This window comes from Felis catus, chromosome A1 (assembly GCF_018350175.1).
Source record: "Felis catus isolate Fca126 chromosome A1, F.catus_Fca126_mat1.0, whole genome shotgun sequence".
Lineage (NCBI taxonomy): Eukaryota > Metazoa > Chordata > Mammalia > Carnivora > Felidae > Felis > Felis catus.
This window is the reverse complement of record NC_058368.1, coordinates 31,657,191-31,676,621: the sequence shown is the minus strand read 5'-3', so window position 1 is coordinate 31,676,621 and position 19,431 is coordinate 31,657,191. Positions and strand designations below refer to the sequence as shown.

Below are 19,431 nucleotides of genomic sequence, written 5' to 3'. Positions count from 1 at the left end.
TGACTAGATTTTAAACTGCAAGGGAGACCTATACTTCCGGAAAAAAAAATGAGTTTTAAAGGACAGAAATTACCTTTTAGCCTGAAAAAACTAAAAGAAAGGACAAAATATATAAAGAAACCCACTATTTTTATGGCGCTAAACATAAGGCAACAAAGTATACCGATGCCTGAGAGACCTAAAACAAATGTGGTGAGATTCAATGTTGCAATTTATAATCCCAGACTGTCGTGCTGTGGTGGAGTCCCTCCCTAAGGCATGTGGTGGAGGCCTTCTCAGAATAAAGGCAGGCAATGTGCAACCTGACCCAAGCAACTCCTATGCACGTATGCATAACTCTGACACCACTCTGTAACTTGGACTGTGTCTAATTAGACTATATGTGTCACCATACATGGGAAACAAAGAGGTGGAAATTGCATAAAAGGCTACACCCCACTGTGCTTGGGGCTCAGCCTTTTGGGGGGGTGGTCTTAGCCCGCGACCCGGGGACCAAACAAGTAAAGCTGCTTCCTGGGAAGAAGAGCCTCAGTGTCCCATCTCTCTGCGCGAGAATCCTGCTACAGTGCAGGAGGAGCAATCCAAGCAGAGGCCCCACTGGTTCCAGGAATACAAGGGTGGAGCTGACAGTCTGGTGAGACCGAAGAGGCTGGAATACCACAAAGGAGAGAGCTTCATACATAGAGAAATCCTGAGATCTTTAGAGTTCCCTTTGAGGATTCAGCACAGCACTGAACACCCTAGGCATAAGAGTAAATTGTCTGAGGTTGGCGGTGGGGGAGCGAGGAGGGAGGCAAGGAGAATACTGTAAGGATTAGAGATCACAATTCTGGCACTCACACAGGACTGTGTAATAGTGTTTATTCCCTCTGGCCAGAATGGAAAACCTTGTAATTCTCAGGGCAATGTGTAATCAGACTTATATTGCTTAAACAGTGAGAAAAATTGGTCCTAGACCAAAACCCATTCTCTTAAGTAACAAAGCTTAAAAGAAAGACTCAAAAGGATCAAGCTTTTCCAAGTAACTTGGAAACAAAGAAACAAAGTAAAATCCATATTGCTAGCATCCAATCAGAACTTAGAAGGCATGCAAAGAAGGCAATTATTATCCGTAATGAGGAAAAAAAAATCAGTGAATTGATACTGACTCAGAATTGACTTGGTGATCAAAAAGACTGAAATCTTGCCATTTGCAGCAATGTGGATGGAACCAGAGTATACTATGCTAAGCTAAATAAGTCAGTCAGAGAAAGAAAAATACTATATGATTTCACTCATATGTGGAGTTTAAAAAACAAAACAGATGAACATAGGGGAAGGGAAGGAAAAATAAGATAAAAAGAAAGAGGAAAACCATAAGAGACTCTTCAATGTAGAGAACAAACAGTTGCTGGAGGGCTGTTGGGTGGAGGGATGGGCTAAATGGGTGATGGGCATTAAGGAGGGCACTTGATGGGATGGGCACTGGGTGTTATATGTAAGTGATGAATCACTTAATTCTACTTCTGAAACCAATACTACACCATATTAACTAACTTGAATTAAAAAAAAAAAAAGAAGAAGAAGAATTGACATTACAAGGAAGAAGACCTTCCTCTGCCCTGTGGTCCTTCTAGCTGGACTTAGAATTAAATTGATACGAGACAGATTAACAGGAGAAAATCAAATTTAACAGACGTATGCATGGGAATCCACACAGACATGAAATTCGAAAGACAGTTACGACACAAAAGCATTTATGAGCTAAGGAGAGGGGTAAGATCTGAGGATACAAAGAGAAGGAACCATTGGAAGGAAGATGAAAGGCGATCTTTTGAAAAACAAAGGTTGTCCTATTATGCAGGTAAGTGTCTTAGGTAAAGTGGAGTCTCTGTTAATAGCTCTCTTCCCTATACCAGCTTTTCTTTCCACCATAAATTTAGGCAGCTATAGGGGAGGTAGAGAGCTTTCTCTACACCTGCTGGGTTTTACTTTTAGCTCAAAATAATCTTTGTGTCAGAGTGGCACATTTTGGGGTGTCTCATCCTGCACCCTTCAACATAGATGATAGGACTAGTAGACAAGGACATTAACTCAGTTATTGTAACTATTTCACATGTTCTAGAAGCTGGAGGAAAGACTGACTATGTTCAGTTGTGATGTGGAAGGTATAAAAACTTCCAAATTAAAATTCTAGGTCTGAAAGCTACACTATCTGGAATGAAAAATACACTGGCTAGAATTTGCAGTTGAATTGACACAGCAGAAAGAAAAACTAGTGAAACTGGTCGTATTAATAGACCCTATCCAAAATAAAGCATAGAGGGAAAAACGTGTTAATAAATAAACAGAGCTTTTAGTGAGCTGTGGGACAACTTCAAGGAGCACACTTGAAAGGAATCAGGGCAAACAGAAAATACATTTTAAGAAATAAAGGCTGAAAAGAAACCAAATTAATAAAAACTATAAAACCACTGATTCAAGAAGCTGTATGAATCCTGATCACAAGATACATGAAGAAAAATACAGTTACATCATAAGATTGCTTTAAATCAGCAATTATATATATATATTTATAAAAAAATCTTTAAAACAGCCAGAGAGGGGGAAAAACACATTTATACACAAAGGGACAAAGATGAGGGTGAGAACATATTTCATATTTCTCATTAAAAACACTATGAGCTAGAAGATAGTGGAGCAACATGTTTAAAGTATGGAAAGGTTAAAAAAAACTAACAAACAAAATTAAAAAAACAAAACAAAACTGTCAATCTAAGGGTATATTTTTACCCAGGGGAGAAAAATAGACATTCTAAAACATTCAAAAACTGAAAAAAATTAGCATGCCTGCACAACAAGAATGCACCAGCAAGTCCTTCAAACAGAAGCAAAATTAAAGCAGACACAGTTCTAGATCGACACAAAGGAATAGACAGCACTGGAGACTATAACAACATTCACCAATGAAGTTTTTTTCTTATTACTAAAATCTACTTGAGACAGCCAGCTGTGTAAAGTATAAATGGCTATAATATACTGGGTCCTATATATGTTGAAATAAAATACATGACAATAAGAGCACCATAGTTGGGAGGGCAAAAAATATATTGATTGATGTAGGAAAGAGTGTAATATCATGTGAAGGGGGATTGTGATAAAGTATGTGTGTATACTCTAAGTCTTAAAGCAACTACTAAAATAATACAACAGGGAATTATAATGGATAGACCAACAAAGGCAATAAAATGAGATTAAAAAGTATGTTTAAAAAAAAGGCAGGGGCGCCCGGGTGGCACAGTCGGTTAAGCGTCCGACTTCAGCCAGGTCACGATCTCACGGTCTGTGAGTTCGAGCCCCGCGTCAGGCTCTGGGCTGATGGCTCAGAGCCTGGAGCCTGTTTCCAATTCTGTGTCTCCCTCTCTCTCTGCCCCTCCCCCGTTCATGCTCTGTCTCTCTCTGTCCCAAAAATAAATAAACGTTGAAAAAAATAAAATTAAAAAAAAAAAAAAAAAAAAAAAAGGCAGAAAAAGATAAACAAGTGAATAAACCACAGGTACAAAAAATAGAAAACGGGCACCTGGGTGGCTTAGTCGGTTAAGTGTCTGACTTCGGCTCAGGTCATGATCTTGCGGTTTGTGGGTTTGAGCCCCGCGTGGGCTCTGTGCTGACAGCTCAGAGACAGGAGCCTGCTTCGGATTCTGTGTCTTCCTCTCTCTTTGCCCCTCTTCTGCTCATGCTCTGTCTCTCAACAATAAATAAAGGTTTTAAAAATTTTTTAAATAAAAAAAAAAACTAGAAAACATAATTCCATTGCATGTTATTCTGGAAAAATCTATTTTAAATAAAAAGGTACCTATAAGTTTATGTTAATAACTAAAACCTAACTTGAAACCCAAGTGCCCATCAATAAATGAATGAGGCAAAATATGATACATCCATATGATGGAATATTATTCAGCAAAGAAACAAATTTTGTTTAAATGTTTATTTATTGTGAGAGAAAGAGAGAAAGAGAGAGCATGCACATGTGTAAGCAGGGGAGGGACAGAGAGAGAGAGAGAAATTCAAGCAGGCTCTGTGCTGTCAACACAGTGTCTGATGCAGGGCTCGATCCCATGAACCATGAGATCATGACCTGAGCTGAAATCAAGAGAGTTCAATGCTTAACCAACTGAGCCACCCAGGCACTCCACAAGAACAAATTTTTGATGCACACAAGAATAGCAATGAATCTTAAAATTGTTTGGTAAAAGAACCCAAGCAAAGTGTATGATGTCAGTTTTATAAAATTCTGGAAAGGTCAATGCATCTATAATGATTGACATTGGGCCAGTGATTAGAGACAGAAAAGTGGAGGAAAAAGAGAGGGAGAGGGAAACTTTTGAGGGTGATGGATATGTTCCTTATTTTGATTATAACAATAGCTGAGCAGGTGCATACATAAATCAAAAATCATCAATTGTTATACTTAAAATGTGTGCAGTTTATTGTATGTCATTTATACCTCAGTACAGCTTCTTTTTAAAAGAAGATGGAGATAAACCTAAAGGTGTAGACTGTGGAAAGATTGTGAAGGAACCTTGAATACTTTGGAGTTTTAGTTTTATTCTTTAGGTCATATATTTCAAACTGGGAAGGCAAGTAGGCCTGGCTCTAGGCACCCCATTGTTGTTTTAATTGGATTAGCATTGCCTTTTACATGTAGTGATAAGATTGTTTTCAATAAGAAATTCTGCAGTTACAAAAGCAGTTGTGAAAGCTATTACCTTGTTAATGGGGGTGAGCACAGGCAACATTGCATGAATTTGAGAATGGTGGCAGTCTATTTTCTCCGTTTCTTCTTTTTCTACTATTTGCTCCATAATTCTTTACTAAGACGACCAGGAAAAATAAATCTCAAGGGCTCTGCTCCCCTAAACATTATTCCTTATTCTTTTAAAGGAAATTGATCTTTTAATTTATGTTTTTATTATTCCTAAGACTTGTGAGGGCTCAGTCATTTATGATTTTTTTTCTTACCTTGATGTCCACCAGAGTGTCTATCTATGCAAGTATTACACAGAGATGTTTTAATAAATTGAATAAAATTAAATTTATCATCCTAGAGAAGGGAATACATCATCATAAATTCATCCTGAGATTAAATACTATATATTATATATTTTTTAAATGTTTTAAGTTTATTTATTTGAGCGAGCAAGGGAGGGGCAGAGAGAGGTAAAGAGAGAATCCCAAGCAGGCTCTGTGACAGCACAGAGTCCAATGAGGGGCTCAAACTCATGAATTGTGAGATCATGACCTGAGATGAAAGCAAGAGTCTGAAACCGACTGAGCCTAATACAGTATATACATGTGCCCCACTATATATTATTTTTTTTAAAAGAATAGATGTGCTTAGAGTGGGCTGGAGATATATAGAGTGAGGGATAAATGAAATAGAAAGGGTAGAAAAAAGTATAGAATTAACTTATGTTCTTATCAAATTTGTCAAATGTTAACCCTATTTTCAATTATTTTCCATTTCATAGAATGTAGAGAAGAAATTAAATTTTTTTGCACTGTAATAATATCCAAATCTCATTATATTAACACATTTAACCCACACAATAGTCTTTTAATCTATCCCTTATTAGTCTTCCTTCAGAAATAACTAACTTGAAACTTTAAGCAGTAAATATATTTACCAAAGATCATAAAGCCAGAAAAATAGGCTGGGTTAGGATATGAGCTTACATGTACATAATTTCTTCTTTCTTCTAGATCAACATTTGCAAAACATGGTTTCCTGGGTCATTGCTAACTAGATAATTACAATGAGTTTCCTGCAATAAGGGTTGCACTTTTAAATTAGTTTGGGGGGGGGGAAGCTGAAAAGTAAATTGGGTGTTTGCATATTAAAGGCTCAGTTCACTCCTAAAGAAAAAGAAACCTGCTTATACTTGTTTAACTCAGCATTCCATAAACTTATTTGATAACAGTGTCCTTTATAAGATATCATTTAATATAGGATGGATTATTCATTTTCTGCAGCACACAGTTTGAGAAATATTGGTACTGTAATATTTCAGCATATACGTTTGTAAATCACCCATATAAACAGTTGGGTACTTAATGTTCCAAATGACAAGATAATTGGTATTACTTATGTGTAAGTGAAGCTCAAACTACTAATTTTAAGGTATAGAACTTTCGAACTTTTGAAAAACATTCCTAAATCATTTCTTCTTAAACCAGGAGAAAATACATCACAGAGCACAAATAAGGTAACATTTCCAGTAGAAAGAAGTGATTAAGAGAAGCCAACAGTTACTAAGAAGTCAAACCAAACACAATAAAAATGTTGTAGAGCATTTAGGATATTTCAATGGCATAGCAATGGTCTGAATGGAGATTTTAAGGGAAGTGAAGCAGTAGAGACAATGAACAATACATTTGCCAAGTCTGAAAGGGAAAAACAGGTGGTCCAAGAAGGATTTCATTTCTAAGATGGGAAGATTTAGGGATGTCTATTAACAGAAAAAGGGTCCAGCAGAGAGGTAAAGATTAGACATAGAAGATTTAGGGATGCCTGGGTGGCTCAGTCAGTGGAGTGCTTGCTCTTGATTTTGGCTCAGGTCATGATCTCTCAGTTCATAAGATTGAGCCCCACATTGTGTTCTGTAATGACAGCTTGAAGCCTGCTTGGGATTCTCTCTCTCCTTCTCTCTCTGCCCCTCCCCTGTTCATGCTCTCTCTTTCTCTTAAAATAAATGAATGAACATGAAAAAAAAGCTTCAAGATGTAGAAGATTAAAAAAAAAAAACTCTAGTAAAGGTCAAGAATGAGTTGAATGTAAATTGGATGAATCCACACATGGCTGGGAGATTATACATGAAAACATGATTTTTGGAGAACTATTTAGCAAAAAAAAGCAAAAATCCAATATTGATCACACCTCTATTTGATAATTTATCCTAAAGAAGTAATTCAATGGACTGAGGTTCTTGCACAAATAACTTTGTCACATTGTAATTTACAATAACTGAATATACATTTTTAATTTCCAAGTGATTTTTTGATAAAGAGTGAATTACTCAACTGTGTTTTTGTACTTTGTTTAATGCACAATTTATTGGCATTAAGTAGTACTAAACAATCAACATTTTAGATACCTTAACTACTCCATTATATTCAAACTAGAAATATGATTATATACTATTCAGAACTTGATACTGAAATCAGTTTTAAATAGAGCTAACATCATGGATTTAAATTAGATATTTTATCCTTTCATTCTTACTCTAATTCTGATTGTTATTGTCATTTTATTTTATTATTTTTTTAAATGTTTATTTTTGAGACAGAGAGACAGAGCTTCAGTGGGGGAGGGGCAGAGAGCGAGGGAGACACAAAATCCGAAGCAGGTTCCAGGCTCTGAGCTGTCAGCACAGAGCCTGACGCCGGGCTCGAACCCACAAACCGTGAGATCATGACCTGAGCCAAAGTCGGATGCTTAACGGACTGAGCCACCCAGGCGCCCCTGTTATTCTCATTTTAATTCTTACTTATGTCTTTACAGATCTGTCCTGACAAAGCACAATAACTTTACTCATTTATCCTCATCCTAGGAATTCAAGTTAAAAATATAGCCATCTCATATCTGCGAAGGTTATAAGATCTAGATGATCTGTCCATTCTTTATCAGGAGAGGGCATTCCAACCACATTTGGTCATAAACTACTTGGGCTGAGTTCGTTGGCCATTAAGCCAATAGTTTTACCTTCTTACATGGGATTTGCTGCCTTTTTTATATTAAAGTTCACCTTCATATTTTGAAATCTGATGTTCTACATCAAAATGTTTGTTTTTAAGTTTTACATGGCCAAAAGTACCTAATCTTTGGTTCTGTCATTATGATATATGGACCTAGCTTATAGGTGTAATTGGAAATTTGTGTACGTCTGATCAGTATCTCATTATAATTAGTAGGGTCATCTGGAGGTTTTATGTACACGGAGATGAAGGATACAGTCTGCATTGTTAGTACTTTCCTTAGGCCAGTTGGCTAATCCATCATTTTGGAACATATAGTTAAGTTAACCACCCTCTCTCAGTGTGGTTATTGATTGCGAATATCAATTCCTCCTCCATTATCCCCTCCCCCAACAATAAAAATAGTCTTTACCCCCTCACCATGATTTGTCTGCCTAGGAAACATTTACAAATAATCTATTCAGCTAATTCTACGCATACATTATTGTGGATCCCAGCCAGGATTCTAGCTTTTCAAGATGTATTTTACATACTAAATTTCATCTGAAGTAATGCTTAATCCCAAACAATGATATAATGGATGAAAATTTTAAGTAGAAGAAAATCTTTTTGGGCAGGAAGCATTTTTAATCTGAAATCATGCCATAACAACAATAACCTACTGTGTGTGTATGTAATCAAAATAATGATCATTATTTATGGGGAAAAAGTAAAGCAAAAAAATATTGTATTCGAACTGTAGACTTGTCCTCTATTTTCTTAATTTTGAATAAAGAGTTACATCAGGAAATTGACTGACTAGGTTTGACTTTGTTTTTGTTTTAACTGATAAATGTTGTGATAAGTTTTATAAGACCATGAAATTGTATTGTTGCCAAATGGCATGCTTATGCAAATTCTCCAGAAGCCTTTTTTCTAATGATAATTATAGTTTCCATGTCGTAAGTACCTATTATGTGGCAGGCACTGTGGATAGACTATCTAATTAATTTTTCAGACAACCCCATGAGAAAGGTATTACTATCCCCACATGCAGATGAGAAAACTGAAGATAAGAGAGGTTAAGTAATTTGAAAAAGGTCATTCAGCTAAGTGCCAAAGCCAATATTAAAAGGAAGGTACCTTTGAGTCCAAAGTTGGTAGGGTTGCTTTCTTATATTTTTCTGCCTCTGTATTTTTAATTTTTTTCTGTCTTTTAAGTCAGAGATAGGAAGAGGATATGAAGATGAGCATTTTAGCTTTTGGAGATACTTAAAGGCTAGAGTAAAACACATACGCACACACATACGTACTCTAAATGTTGAATTGAAAATATATGCGTATCTTTTCTATGTGTTTGTGTATGTGTTTATGTATCGACATACATGTGTGGATAAAAATTATTAAATGTTGGATTTTTAAATGATGATAACTACTTTGAATCAACCATTAAAATATTTACAGCTGAATCTAGGTGTTTACTTGACTATATACTGTTTTGGTTGGACAAAAGTAGATATCTCACAATGCCACAAGAGTGTTTAATGTTTCACTAAAGAAACTAATATATTTTTGAAACAGTGTTGCAGAATTTTATTTTTGATTATAGATCTGTCTGATATTCAGAAACCTTTTTCAGTGTTCTCACTTTGTTCTTTGTTGTAACAAGATTTCATAAAAAACATATGCTTTACAAAGTGCTGATTAGATCAAGTTGGGTGAAATGGGTAACACCTCAGAAGACAGTACCATATTAGACATCAAAATAACTTCAAAAATTTGGAAAAGTCGCCATAAACAAACAGAATAAAATGATGTTTGCTGACGAAGAAGTAAAAAACAAGAAAAATAAACTGAAAATCATGTATGATTAGTTACTTGTGCCTCTACAGCAGGAAAAATAAGTCCTCAAGATGCCGCTAATGTAATGTGGCCACTACAAAAGTGTGTGCAGACCTTGTGCATATTAACAAGGGCATTTGGGGTGCAGGGTGAAGGTAGTGCCCTTGCAATCTCAGTTACCTGTCAGAGATGACCTCTTCCTAGCTCCTGGTGATGACTGTACTGACACCAACACAGGACTCTCCACTGTGAAAATTCCATGGAAACACAGTTCAGCAGAATATCATTACTTCTCTCCATTATTAGCAAATGGAATTTGAAATTATTTTATGATTCTAACCTTGGTGGCTGAAAAAAAAGAAAGGAAACAGAAAGCTCTCTTCTGCCATCATGTAAATGTTAGTAATCATATTAATGATGTTAATAGTAGCCACACTTAATACAAACATTATTCATTACAAAATAAAAGGATCACCTCAGTAAACTTCAGCTGAGGTTTCTTTTTTTTTTTTTTTAATTTTTTTTTTCAACGTTTATTTATTTTTGGGACAGAGACAGAGCATGAACGGGGGAGGGGCAGAGAGAGAGGGAGACACAGAATCAGAAACAGGCTCCAGGCTCTGAGCCATCAGCCCAGAGCCTGACACGGGGCTCGAACTCACGGACCGCAAGATCGTGACCTGGCTGAAGTCGGACGCTTAACCGACTGCGCCACCTAGGCGCCCCTCAGCTGAGGTTTCAAGAGAGTCATTTCCTAATGTCACAATCTGGTAGGTGTTGGTGTTGGGACTCAACACAGAGGTGTTTGGTCTACAGCGCCTACATTTCAAATTTCTCCTTCTGCCACTGGCTTCTCAAAAAGCTCCTCAAATCCATTCTTTCTGTGGCAGAGAAACTCGAGTTACCTGGCTTCCTTCAGTTAAGATCTTTTGGACCTTGGGGCCCTCTACTGTTCCCAAGCGACTCTCTCCTGCTGCTTTATACTCTCCATCCCAGATCCCGTGTACGTTTTGCCTTCCACTGGTGTCTTCCTCCTATTGGAATACGTCCCTAAAATTGCAGGAGAGATTTGCTTCTGCCCACTAGATTTGTACCCTCCCGCAAAACTGAGGAGGGAAACTATCCCTTCTCCCACTGGGTTTTTCCTCCTTCTTACCATTCTCCTTCATCCTGATACTATCTCACCTTTTCATAAAAAAATATTTTGTCATGGGGCGCCTGGGTGGCTCAGTCGGTTGGGTGTCCGACTTCAGCTCAGGTCACGATCTCGCGGTCCGCGAGTTTGAGCCCCGTGTCGGGCTCTGGGCTGATGGCTCGGAGCCTGGAGCCTGCTTCCGATTCTGTGTCTCCCTCTCTCTCTGCCCCTCCCCCGTTCATGCTCTGTCTCTCTCTGTCTCAAAAATAAATAAACGTTAAAAAAAATTTTAAAAAATATTTTGTCTTTTTTTTCCTGAAATGACTTATTTTAACCAATAAATAAAAGTATATGCTTAAGAAACCAAAGAACCCAAGAATTACATGGAAAACCAAATTCTTGAAGTCTTGGGAAGTGATGGCACTGGATAAAAAATTAAATATAAGATCTAAAGGGCAAAGATATAGAGGGCAAATAAATAAATATGGATGGTGATGGCTGATTCTATTTGCACTGAGAATATGCAGGACATAAAAAGCTAAAATTAATTAGTGCCTGCAGCTTGGCTGGATGCTAGGGAGAAAACCAAAGCTCTTGCCTTCACAGAGTCTGGGAGGATCCAATATCAGTGAGAAGTAATTAGAATAAAGAGTAACAAATACGACAATGGCCAGCAGAGAATAATAATGGTGCCTATGGAGGGATATCTATTTATCCTCAGGGATTATAGGGGAAAATTCCTTTGATAAATGATATTTGAGTCAAATTTTTTGCTGAACAACTTCAAAATCCATGGAGCTGATCCATCTGGCTCACCCATCTCTTAGTTATTTGGCTTCTTCATGACTGATGGTAAAAATACAAAGCTTGAAAAACTCTTGATTGTGATATGAAGAAGTCAGAGTAGGAAATATAAAGATTATCAATAATAATTATAATGATGATAATGATAAGGTATTTGAAAGTTCTAACTTCAGTCCAGCATTATCTTTCTGCATGACTCAATAACTACAAATGGCTCTCGAGTTCTATCTGGATAAGAGTAAAAAATTGAATACTCTCTCTAAGGCTGCTTATCCTTCCATTAGGAAAACGGGTTTTGAAAAACCAGAAGGATTTCTCCTCTTCCTCCTCTTCTCTCCTATGCATGACACTTATGCACCACCCTTGATCTCATTACTGGAAACTTCTTTCCCTCTAACATAAGCCTATGGTTCCAAATTGAGATCAATAGCTCAGGCATCTTTTTAATGCTGTAGGTCTGTAGTTCCAATCGCCTCTTCTACATCTCTAAGGCATATCTCCCACAAACTGAGCATGTTCAAAACTGTATGAATCATTGCTCTGTCCTCAAACCCATTTGATTCATGCCTCTTTTCACTCCCAACATGCCATCAAGGACAGCTATTATTTGTGTTTCTTTTAAACAGCTGTTGATGACTGGCTTTATCCAGTATCACCTTTTTTCCCCCTTTAGTTTCACTGGTCTTTCAATTTCATGAACACATCATTGTTATCATTCTTTTTTCCAGGCCCCACAAACATGCTTTTACTCCAAAACTTTTTCTGCCCTAACTATTCCTTACACCTATGAATTCCTATTCAGTCCTCAAGTCTGTTTAGACATCACGTATCCCAAAAAGTTTTCACTGATACCCAGAGTTTGTATTAGAATTGCATTTCCATCCATTCATTTAAAAATATTTATCAATCTCATATATGTTCTAGGTGCTGTTAACTTCTTAATGACTGTCATAAGGACAGCACACAAAAAGGACAGGTCTGGAAAGTAGAAGAATGTCCATAAGACATGCCAAATAAGTATTTGTAGGATGAATAGTTAGGTTACCAAGAAATTAGCCAGGCTGAGAAAACAAGTGAGAGCATTTTAAGCAGAGATGACAATATGAGTAAATTACAAAAATATAACATGTTTGAGGGTGGAGAACTGGCTGTGTAGTTTAATAAGCAGCAGATGGGCTTTTTCATGGATAAAGAGAAGTTTATAGCAAGCATACTCTATACTTATCAAGTACATTGATTGAACAAGAGGAAGAGAGTTGGGGCAGTAACTAGAAAGCTATCTGAAAATAAGGAGTGGTACCTTTACATTTTTTTCTGCAAAATTTTGAGAGATATACAATTTGGAGGGGACTATACATTAAATGCAAGAAAAAGAGGATTTAATTCATGAAGAAAATCACAATTGTGGCAAGAAGGGAAGGAAACTAGAGCCTGGACAGAAGGGCCAGGAACAGAAGAAGGAAAATATTGATGAAACTAGAGGAAAATTAAGGATTTTGTCATTATTTTTATTGGTTGCCTGAAAATAAGGACACAGAAAATTACTTTTTCAGAAATTTCAGTATCTCTATGAAGAAAACATTGTTGTTGGCTAAGAGTTGGAAAGGAAAACATAAGGCGAATGATAAAATTTTGGAATAGCCAAGACAGGAAAGAGAATGAGGCTGGAACTTGAAATAAGTGGAGAAATCTCTAATGTGCCAGTAGATCCTGGAGTGACTCTTTCCACTTTAAACCCCACCACCATATATCAAGAGCTTCCTGGCGGTAATACAGATGTTTCAGTGGTGGGACCATCCAATCAAGTTCAAAAGATACCTTTATCAGAGCCCATAACTGTTCGCCTTAGTCCTTTCTCTGAAAACCTTGCCTTTCTCTTAGGGGACACTGCTCTTATAAATCCCCTGGGAAGAGATCTACTTTCTAAATTAGGAGATGTTGAATTGGTCTCTCAAAATCTGACTCCTAGATTAGATTTACAAGAAACTCCATTAGCCAATCCAGATTTAGTAATCTATACTGATGGCTCTTATGCCAAATATTCTGAAGGGAAATATGAAGCTGCACGTGCTGTAACTACTAAATGTGAATTATGAGAAAATTTAACACAGCTCAGCCTGCAGAATTATTTGCCGTCACTCGAGCATGTGAATTAGCAAAAGGCAAAGCTCCAAGTATTTACACTGACAGCAGGTATGCTTTCAGAGTGGTCTGTGACTTTGGTACACTCTGGAAACAGAAAGGATTTTAAACACCAAATGGTACACCTCTAAAAAAAAATGAATCTCAGGTTGCTGATCTCCTCTGTGCACTGCTATTACCTTCACAAAATGCTACAATTAAAATTGAGGCTCGTACCCACCGGTCAGACCCCAAATATCAGGGAAATGCTATGGCTGACTTTCATGAGAAGGCTGCTATTCAAGAAATTCTTGATGTGTCAAAATTCTGTAATTTAACTGAACTTCATAAGGGGTTCCTGGGTGGCTCAGTTGGTTAAGCATTCGACTTTGGTTCAGGTCATGATCTCATGGTTCATGGGTTTGAGCCCCGTGTCAGGTTCTGTGCTGACAGCTCAGAGCCTGGAACCTGCTTGGGATTCTGCATCTCCCTCTGCCCCTCCTCTGTCCCTCCTCTGTCCTTGCTCTGTCTCTGTCTCTTTCTCTCTATCTCTCTCAAAAATAAATAAACATTAAAAAATATAACTGAACTTCATAAGATAGATCAGGTTCCTTCTGACAACTTGTGTAACAGATGAAAAATTGTGTCAGATATTGAAAAACAAAATGGCACCAAGAAGGATGCAGAATGAAAAAAAAAAAAAAAAGGCCAAATGGCTGTCTGTTGCTTCCTGAATCTCTCAAATTGCCACTCTTATGAGCATTTCACAAGACAACCCACCATGGAATTAACAATATGACTCAAATTATAAAAATATTGGTGAGATGATTGTTTTAAACTGGCACAACAGGTTTATAATCAACGTTTAACCTGTCAGCTACAAACCACAAATAAAAGTATGAAAGCAACTCCAGGGGTTGCTCTCTTACCATCAGAACCATTTGCCATTGGAATTCATTCAGTTGCCTCCCAACAGAAGATACCGGCATGTACTTGTAATGGTGTGTCTGTTTTCTACATGGATAGAAGCTTTCCCTGTCAGAAAGCTGATGCTGCTACTGTAGCAAAGAAATTATTAGAAAATGTTTTCCCACTATGGGGAACTCTAGGCAAAATTTCAAGTGTTCAATGAACTCACGTTACTGAACAGGACATAAAACAGTTCAACAGGGTTATTCAGACATTGTGGCACTATCATTGTCCCTGTCATCTTCAGTCTTCAGGGAAAGCTGAACATACTAATGGTAGTTTGAAACTGAAATTAGCAAAACTGACTGAAAACACTGAATTATCATGGCCTAAAATGTTCCCGTTACCCCTTATGACTTTAAGGTCAACACCTTTTGGGAAACATGCACTGACACTGTATGAAATCATCACTGGGTGACCCTTGCCATTGACGATAGAACCCCCTACATAACCTGCCTTTGTGAATTCTGATATGACCCAATACTGTAAAGCACTAATACAGTATTCAAAAGTTTATTTTAAACAGGTCAAGGAGGCTTTCAGAGATCCACCACCTGTTGGGGACTTTATACCCTGCACACTGGAACCTGGAGACTAGCTGCTCTGGAAAAGACATCAGTGAAAAATAGCACTTGAGCCTTGATGGGAAGGGCCCTACCAGGTGTTTTTGTTTGTTTGTTTGTTTTTTACTTGTCACACAGAAGTTAAATTGCAGGGGTCATATGACCTTGTACATGTCTCTCAATTAAACAGAGCTTCCTTGGACACTGGACTTGCCACCTCACAGGTGACTTGACATTAAAAAAAAAAAAAAGTTTTCCCCTGAATCAAACAATAGCACAATTCAGACAGCATCTGCCTAAGATCATGGAACAAGATTCTGCAGAATTCTTCTTTTATTTCTAGGACTGAATTTTATAAAAATTATTGTGTTATTATCGTTATGCTAAGTAACTCAAAATGTTTAAACTTATGTTTCTCTTTTCGTTAAGAATTCTTTACACCTAGACTGAACACTCACTGAAGTCCACCATTCAATGAGTAGCTTTTTTACCAGTCAAAATGATAGTTGGTCATTTAAATGTTCAAGAAGCCTCCCAATTAATATTATAGCCAGCTCCTAAACATGTTTGGATGACTAATTCAGGAATATGGCTTTCTGAAAAGGTCTGTTGTACTTCTCCTGGCCATTCAACTTTATGGCTGACTAATCTGGTATTGGAAAGAAGTCTTAGAGGTCAAGGCATGGACAATAACCACTGTCAACTTCATTGCTGGTAACCTGTCCCTGTAGAGAACCTTAATGGTACTGAACCTGATTTGGGGCATGTTCCAGACTCACTCTGTAATCAAACCCTTTGGTTTGACTCAGATAAAGGAGACCAGATTCCTATATATAATGACACAGATTTACAGTTAGATAATGATAAAACATTTAATTAAACTGTCTAAGAAATTACTGAAGCTGTACACTGGTTCAGTGAAAAAAAAAAAAACCCAGTAGGTAAATAGAATGTCTCCATAATGCCTCCGATATATAAAGTAAGTAACAGTTTCAATTACTAGAGAGACCAATATTCAGGGTATGTTTAGAAAAAAAAAAACAACAATCACTTATCAACAATATGATACATGGACTGATTAACCAAATTGATAGAAATGCTGTTTTTTTAATTTTGTCCCAGTTCACATTTAAACCACAGCTATTTAAAAGGGGAGTGTGCTGATGCCTACATGACAAAGAATAACCATGATGTCTACCTTTCCTGGATTGGTGGGTCATGGGATCCACCCTAACCCTCTCTCTTGACAATACGGGTTTATTAAAAAACAAAAACAAAAGAAACAAAACACAAACAAATAGAACTGAGAAACCAAAAAAAAAGAAAACCAACAATACTGGGTTATTGATCCTTGGGAGTAAGATATCCCAAGTTCTCCTACCCAAATGGACCCTGTAGTTTAGATTATCTTGCACACCAGATGACTAAGAGATGACTCCTTGAATGCTGGCTAGATTCTAAATTTTGGATTACTTGTACATACAGTGACTCCTCGCAAGTGAAGAGTCTCATGAGCTTCCAAATCCTGGTATTCAAAAAAGCTCTGGTCTCCCTACGTTTGTCAGAAGACTTTTTCTTCATTTAGGAGTTAATGAATTAGAAAAAAAAAAAAAAAACGCCTATTATTATTTTTCTAACTATCGAAAAAAAAACTTTAATGATACCTTCAATACTCTTCAAGCAGTACATACTCAAAGAAATGGTTTATCTTCAGTGGTACTGTGACACAGGAGAGTCCTTGATATCCTTACTGCTCAACAAAGAGATACCTGTGCCATAATTGGTGAAAAATGTTTCTATGTTGACAAATCAGGAATTGTTACTTAAAATCTAAAGGACCTTAAAGACCAGAGAAACATTTTTCATCAGATAAGTGATACCTCTTCCAAAGACTGGTTCATTTTGTTAAGCCTTGGCTCCTGATAATCTCTGGTCTGGGAAATTTTTTTAATCCTTGGCGAGTGCTCTCCTTATACTCACTGTATTAACCTCTCCAGTGCTTTGTGTACTCTGGAGGGTTTTAAATGCCTGTCGGTAGCCACTTCCACACCAGATGGTATCTATCCATAAGGACCAGGCAACTGCATGAAGTCCGCATTAACTACACAAATGATGAAGATGGTGACTACATGGCCCTCCAGCCTGGGCCTCCGACTGATCAGATGGAAACAGCTAATATGTCAGTCTTCAGCCTGACCACATCAAGTATGGCAACTGAGAACAATGCTACCGGTTGATCATGCACTCAGCCTGCTGAGAACTTGACCAAAAGGGGAAAATTGTTAAAATTAAATACAAACGAAGAGCACACTTAAACATTTCCTAAGCAGACAAAACCAGTTAATCAGACAAGTGAAGCTTAATTTAGCTTATTTTGCAAGACAAATGAAGTTAACTTGACCTGGGTCTCTTCTTGCTTATGCCTCTGAAACATAAGCGTTGTAACTTAAATAGTTCCCCAAAATTGATATGAAGTAACCACTAACCAATTCCCTTTCAATTTAGAAAATTCTAATATTGTAACCAATTGCTGTAAAAAATAAACTCTCACTGCCTTCACACTATAAAAGATGCCTTATAACAATATACCTGTGAGCCTCAACCATGTTTTGGTTTGCATGCTCCCAGTCTGCCAACTGTCATTTTGGTGTGTACACAATAAACTTGCACTAATTGCTGCTTATGTGATTCGTTGGTTTTGTTTCTGTCTATTATGAACTTTGGACAGGGAATAATAAATTCCCTGAGTTTAGGACTCAGAAAATAGCTGATTACAAATGATTCCTAAATTTCTCTTCCATCATCACTTTTGTTATTGGCAGGGCTTTTACAGTCTTCTGTGGTCTATTTTAGTGATTGGTGCAAATGGAAACTATACAAATGCTTTCATAGAAGTCTGAGCTAAATTAAAGCTAACACATGCATGATCAAAAAGGAGAGTTAATGCGAAAAGTGTAGTGTAGATTCCATCTATCTTCCTTTCTAAAAGTGGCAGAAAGTACTATAAGGTAATGCATTTATGGTCAGAATTCTATTAGTCCATTAAACATAAGTCATAGTTTTCTTTCAGCACATCTTAATTTTCAACCCAAATATTTTTCTGAAAGCTAGGTATGTGTTTTGAAGAAAATGAAGTTTGTTTTATTCATGGTTGGGAGATTTACATGTACTATATGATTGACACAGAAAGCAATATTATGTTGAACAATTTTATGGCAGACATGCCCAAGGCAATTCAGATGGGAGAATTAATAACAACGCAAGCAAAAGAAATTCCTTATTAAAATTTTGTTAAATGGGAGTATAATTCATTAAAGATTATATCATTATAAAAATCCATCATGCCAGTGGGGACTTCTATGGCCTTGCTTGGTAAATTTTACATGATTTTTATGTCCTGAAATTGTGTAAAGTTAAACTTACTTGTGCCCTCAAATGTTAAGATTTTTTATGGAGCACCAAAATAACTAACACAAAGTCTTATAACCATGTTGAATTCCTCAGGCATTCTAACATTTCAGAGAAAAAAAATAAAATCATATTCAAAGTTCTTTACAAAGCATTCCTCTGATAATAAGATGAACGTATTTGCACTAGGAAATTTGGAATATAAATGCAACCTCTTGATTTCAATTGTAGTTTCTCCTATATCTTAATATGCATGTTTTTCCATAGTTGACATCTTACCAAATGTAGCAAATATGAATTTTACATTCATGGGAACTCAAGTGTGAAATAATTGTATATATATATTTTTTTATTTCTTTCTAACAGACTTTCACTTCTAACTCTAGCCTCTATTCTGCCTGATGACAGAAAGTTTATATAGTTATTTCAGGCTGATACTTGGTCCCTTTTGGGTAAGACAAGTCAATTTCTTTTTCAGTAGGCTAGCATCTAACTTCCCCTTGACCCTCCAAACTATTGGTTTGGTGAGAACTAGGGAGGGTATCCATATTCTCTCTGGAAAACTATTAAGATATAACCCATTCCGTGTTAGGTCTTGTTTCACCAGGGGAGAGAGATTCTATAAATTTTATAATATAGTACATCATACCCATTCCATTTTAAACTGAATAGGAAAAACAACTCATTGCTTCTCGATCCCAGTTCAAGAGACTTTCCATAAGATGGCCCCAGATACATACAAAGTGGTACTCTAGTAAGCCTTGTCCACTGTATTCTTCCTTGTTAGAAGGTAAGACGGTAATATGGAAGTAATATGGAGACATTGCTAGTAATTGATCCCCTCCTTTAACTTCAGATGGTGCATGCTACATACAG

General features: G+C 36.9%; 1 long non-coding RNA gene across 14 annotated transcripts in view; it reads right to left on the bottom strand.

Annotated features, from left to right (window-relative positions):
- Positions 1-19,431, bottom strand: part of LOC109492563 — a 139,510-nt gene that overhangs the window by 29,640 nt on the left and 90,439 nt on the right. For 9 of the 14 annotated variants that reach the window (XR_006595285.1, XR_006595263.1, XR_006595264.1 and 6 more), the window contains one exon: positions 9,736-9,903. This is a non-coding gene — a long non-coding RNA (uncharacterized LOC109492563). Of the gene's footprint in view, positions 1-3,667; positions 3,725-9,735; positions 9,904-19,431 lie in introns of those variants that run through there. The other 5 variants (XR_006595273.1, XR_006595280.1, XR_006595283.1 and 2 more) reach the window with 2 other exon arrangements.